Consider the following 5,432-nt stretch of genomic DNA (forward strand, 5'->3'; position numbering starts at 1 on the left):
CCAAGCTTATGGTGATAAATGAATGTCTTTGATGTCTTTGGGTAAGTTAGATAGCAAATACTGGAGTAATTGAACAATATTTTTTGAATAGTAATCTTTAAACAGAACTAGTTGTATTTATTTCTGAGTATTCCAATAGAAATGGTTTCCTTTGCAGTATGCCATCTTGCCCTTTCCCCATTTGTATTGTTATTGCTAAACCACCCCCATTTTAATTATCATTTAATTATCTTCATCTACAGTTGAGTGCCCCCCTTCTGTTGGAAAGCTTATTTTATACAAACCAAACCATGGGTAATTACCTATCAAAAGCAGATTTATCTAAATTCCCACTGAAACTAGATGAAGCAGTTCCCTTAAGTCATAAAATCATTCAAAATTAGATCCAGGAAAAAAGGCCGATATTTAATTTGAATTTATAGAATACCAACAACATTAGAGGTACCATCGGGAATCAATGCTTATTCATATTCCCTGCTAGAGGAGTATAGAATCTTAGTTCTAAATTCATCCTCCAGGATGTAAATTGTGGCAGGTACTGTAGGTGGACTCATTCACCACCTTTTCCCAGCCCACATTATCTTGCCTTTATCTACTATACTGGAGAGACCAGGCATGGTAGCTCATACCTGTAATCCCAACACTTTGGAAGGCTGAGGCAGATAGGTCACGAGGTCAGGGGTTCAAGACCAGCCTGGCCAACATAGCGAAACTCCATCTCTACTGAAAATACAATAATTAGCCAGGTGTGGTGGCAGGCACCTGTAGTCCCAGCTACTTGGGAGGCTGAGGCAAGAGAATTGCTTGAACCCGGGAGATGGGCTGCAGTGAGCAGAGACCACGCCATTGCACTCTAGCCTGGGCAACAGACCAAGACTCCATCTCAAAGAAAAAAAATTAAAAAGACTGCAGAAAAAAATTAAAACCTTATTTTCTCAGCCCCACCCCATTCCCTTGCAGTAAGGACACACCATGTGACACAGTTCCTGTCAGTGAGACACATGTACAAATCCCCTATTTAAAAACATAAACTAGCCTGGTGTGGTGGCTCACCCCTGTGCTCCCAGCACTTTCGGAGGCCGAGGTGGGCAGATCACTTGAGGACAGGAGTGCAAGACCAACCTGGCCAATATGGTGAAACCTTGTCTCTACTGAAAATACAAAAATTAGCCGGGCGTGGTGGCACACACTTGTAATCCCAGCTACTCGAAAGGCTGAGGCAGGAGAATCACTTGAACCTGGGAGATGGAGGTTGCAGTGAGCCAAGACTGTACCACTGCACTTCAGCTGGGGCCACAGAGTCAGACTCCATCTCAAAAGAATAAAAACACGAATTACCAGAATTTCCACTCCCAGGTATGTTCCCAAAAAAATTGAAAGCAGGGACTCAAACAAATCCTTGTTCACACCAATATTCACTGCAGCATTACTCATGATAGCCAAAAGGTGGAAACACCCTGTGTAGATGGATGGATAAACAAAACATGGTCTACACCCTATGATGGAATATTATTTAACCACAAACAGGAAAGAAATTCTGCTACATGCTACAATAGGGATAAACTTTAGAAACAATTATGCTAAGTGAAATAAGCCCGACACAGAAAGACAAATACTGCATTATTCCAATTATAAGAGGCACCAAGAATACACAAATACATAGAGACAGAAAGTCGAATAGAAGTTAGCAGGGGCTGGGAGGAAGGAGGAATGGGAAGTTGTTGAATGAGTATGGAGCTTCTGTTTGCAATGATGAACCACTTCTGGAATAGACAGTGCTGGCGGCTGCACAGCACTGTGAATGTGTATAACACCACTCAATCATACACTCAAAATGGTTACAGCAGTAAATGTTTTATTATGTATGTTTTACTACAAAAAAATAAGAATTTTTAAATCCTTATGCTTATTTTCTACCTAACAAATTGTTAGTCTGAGTCTCTCAATCCTATATTTTGTATAAAGATTCCATGTTACTGACTTTAAATAGGATTCTAGCTTACTACTGAAGGTGTTTTGAAGGCAGTTCATTTTACCTGAGGCTAACTAGAAGTAAAACCAATAATAAATAAGGACAGGCCAGGCGCATGGACTCACGCCTGTAATCCCAGTACTTTGGAAGGCCAAGGCAGGCGGATCACTTGAGGTCAGGAGTTCAAGACCAGCCTGACCAACGTGGTGAAACCCTGTCTCTACTAAACATACAAAAAAAAAAAAAAATAGCCAGGCGTGGTGGCGGGCACTTGTAATCCCAGCTACTCATGAGGCTGAGGCAGGAGAATCGCTTGAACCCGGGAAGCAGATGTTGCAGTGAGCCAAGATCGCGCCATGGCACTCCAGCCTGGGCACAAGAGTTAAACTCCATCTCAAATAAATAAATAAATACAGAGGTCTGTGGCTCCCTAAATATCTGCTTTGCTTCCCCATCTTGAAGACATGGAGAACAGAAGGGATCTGGAGAGAAAGAGGAGGAAATATGTGCAGCCTTCCATCTGGCGCTGACCAAGGCCGGAGCACCCACAGGAGGCAGGAGATGCCTGTGGCAGATGATCAGGAAGGAGGGATATTCTTTCCAGAAGCTTCAGATGCTCCTCCATTTGGAGGTGTCTTACCACAAGATTTAACCTGCCTAGTTGGGAATCACGTTGATGACATGTGGTGCTAGCCAGGAGTAGAAGCAGCTTCTCCTCCCCACCCCACCCTACCCTCACCTCCTCTGGACTCTGGACCCCTGCTTGACACAAGGTTTTTACTTGGTAATAATAATTAACTAACATTTATGGAGTGCTTCCTTTGCCAGGCACTGCTATAAGCATTTAACACATATTACCTCATTTGAATCTTACAAGATTCTTATAAGGTAGATATTATTATTATTATTATTTCCATTTTATAAATGAGGAAATGGGAGTAAAAAAAGTTCATCTGTCCAAGGTTGCAGATTACAAGTGGCAGAGCCAGGATTCAAACCCAGTCTGACCCCAGTTCCCTCTTGCTTAAGCATTACTTTGTGCTGCTGCTTGTTATCCTACAGATAATTTTCTTCTCTGAGTAGTATCTCAGTTTCCAGCTGTGTTTTAACTTCAAAATATTTTTAGCTAGTATCCTCTCTGCCATCGTCATAGGTTTCCAGAGAAACAAAAATAATGTCTCTGTGTGTGTGTGATTATAAAAATGAAATAACTTTCTATTTCATAATTATATTAATTATGGTAACATTAGCAGCTGTTATGGTTACAACCCCAAAGTTTTCACTTGCCTAACACAACGAAAGACTAATTCTTGCTAAAGTGCAAAATAGGTGTTCCTAATCAGAGGATGACTCTCTCCTGACACAGGCTTCCAACTTATGGCTTCCCCTTCTAGGAAAGTCAGAGATTCTAAGGACGGCATGCTCTTCTGCATCAAGCAGGAAAGAGAAAGAACATGGAGGCTTATCCGTAGAAGGTTATTATGGTCCAGGCCTGGAAGAGGCACTCATCACATGAGTTCACATGCCATTCTCCAGAACTCAGTAACATGGCCACACCTAGCTGCAAAGAAAGCTGGCAAATCTCAGTCGGGTGCAGTGGCTCATACCTGTAATTCCAGCACTTTGAGATGCTGAGTGGGGCAGACATACTTGAGGTCAGGAGCTCAAGACCAACCTGGGCAACATAGTGAAAACCCATATCTACTAAAAAATACAAAACTTGGCAGGGTACAGTGGCTCACACCTGTAATCCCAGCACTTTGGAAGGCCGAGGCGGGCAGATCACCTGAGGTCAGGAGTTCGAAACCAGCCTGGCCAACATGGTGAAACTCCGTCTCTACTAAAAATACAAAAATTAGCCAGGCATGGTGGTGGGCGCCTATAATCCCAACTACTTGGGAGGCTGAGGGAGGCGGAGGTTGCAATGAGCTGAGATCGCGCCACTGCACTCCAGCCTAGGCAACAGAGTAAGACTCCTTCTAAAAAATAAAAGAAAGAAAGCTGGCAAATCTCAACCAGTTGTGCACGCAGGGAAATGAGAAAATAAGTTTTGAGTGAACACAAATGGCAGTCTTCCATGATAGGCTTCCCATCCAACAATGCGTTTGCCTAGGTAATGTTTTCAGAGCTCTTCTGAGCCAGAGACTGGAGTCATTGCAAAGTGTCTTGGGTAGGTAAAATGGACCACCAATAAGTGAAGACTTTGCCTAAAACTCCTCTCGAATGCATCTATCATTACATACCCTTACGCCTATTTTATTTTATTTTATTTTGTTTTTTGTGTTAGGGTCTCACTCTGTCACCCAAGTTGGAGTGCAGTGGCATGATCTCGGCTCACTGCAACCTCTGCCTCACGGGTTCAAGTGATTCTCCTGCCTCAGCTTCCCTAGTAGCTGAGATTACTGGTGTGCACCACCACACCCAGCTAATTTTTGTATTTTTAGTAGAGATGGGGTTTCACCATGTAGAGCAGGCTGGTCTAGAACTCCTGACCTCAAGTTATCTGCCTGCCTCGGTCTCCCAAAGTGCTGGGATTGCAGGCATGAGCCATGGTGCCTAGCCCTTTATGCCTTTTTTAACCTTATAGATTAAAAAACCACAAGTATGGCTGGGCTTGGTGGCTCACTTCTGTAATCCCAGCACTTTGCAAGGGGGGCAGATTGCCTGAGTCCAGGAGTTCCAGACCAGCCTGGGCAACATGGCAAAACCCCGTCTCTAAAAAAAATACAAAAATTACCCGCCTGTAGTTCCAGCTGCTCGGAAGGCTGAGGTGGGAGGATCACTTGAGCCTGGGAAGTCAAGGCTGCAGTGAGCTGTGATCATGTCACTGTACTCCAACATGGCTGACAGAGTGAGACCCTGTCTCTAAATAAATAAATAAATAAAATGAAAATGAAAAACCACAAGTAATATGACAGTCTGAAGCTTCACTGATTACTCGCATAGAGAGGTATCAGCTAAGGTCCAGAAGATTTAACCAAGCACAGGCTCCCCAGCTATCAACACTTTTGAGAAGTGTTTTGATACCTTTTGATAATGTTTGTGGGCAAACATTATCTTATGATAGATCACAATCTCAAGGAGCAGGAAATGGGGCTGTTATTTTAGCCCCTTTTCTATTTAACCTATACTTTAATAGATGGATATGACTTTTAGGTTACCTGAATGCATGTCTATATGTCACACTAGAAAAAGAGGGGATGATAATGTGGCTTCTGTATCAAAACTAGGAATGACCCCAAAGAGCAATTGGTCTAAATGTCTATGACCAGAAGAAAATGTATTCCCTCCATGAAGTGAGATGATAGTTGAGATAAATTAAGGCACGCATGGCTTTTAAAACATGTTAGCAGCATATGATGACTTTAAAAAGAAAAAACCCATTCCTTAAAGACCTAGCATGAAATATACATAAAGTGACTTGATATTTGCCAAAAACATCGCTTGCAACTATGCCCAA

Source organism: Colobus angolensis, unplaced genomic scaffold (genome assembly GCF_000951035.1).
Source record: "Colobus angolensis palliatus isolate OR3802 unplaced genomic scaffold, Cang.pa_1.0 Scaffold201, whole genome shotgun sequence".
Taxonomy (NCBI): domain Eukaryota; kingdom Metazoa; phylum Chordata; class Mammalia; order Primates; family Cercopithecidae; genus Colobus; species Colobus angolensis.